Consider the following 589-nt stretch of genomic DNA (forward strand, 5'->3'; position numbering starts at 1 on the left):
AATATATATTTTTATATTTTTATAATTATAATAATAATAATAATTATAATATTTAACATGATCAATTGATCATTAAATCATATGATTATATAATAACAAATTATGCATATATAATATGACATAAGTCATAAATATACAAGTTCAAACTAATACAATAATTAAATACCTAGAAACTTAGTTTCAATGTATGTTATAAACTTATAAGTCCATTTATGTTATAAATTATAATTATACATATATGCATATTGAAAAATCTAAATGTATTACATCAATACTTAATCATGTGATTCAACAACAATTCAAATACTTAATCAAGTTAATCATATTATTCATGTACAATGATAATATATTCGTATAATATCAAATTAAGTAGTTGGCATTGGATTAAACAATGTGTTACTTATAATCACAATTGAAGTATTAATGTATTATCACTATAATTTATATGATTATATCACATGATCAATTAATAATTAAATCATATGATTATATAATAATAAATTATACATATATAATATGACATAAGTCATAAGTCGAGTTGACTTGCTCTCTGTGCTAGGGTTTCATCTCTAGTAAAGAGCGCCGTCGG

Source organism: Corylus avellana, chromosome ca5 (genome assembly GCF_901000735.1).
Source record: "Corylus avellana chromosome ca5, CavTom2PMs-1.0".
Classification (NCBI taxonomy): Eukaryota; Viridiplantae; Streptophyta; class Magnoliopsida; order Fagales; family Betulaceae; genus Corylus; species Corylus avellana.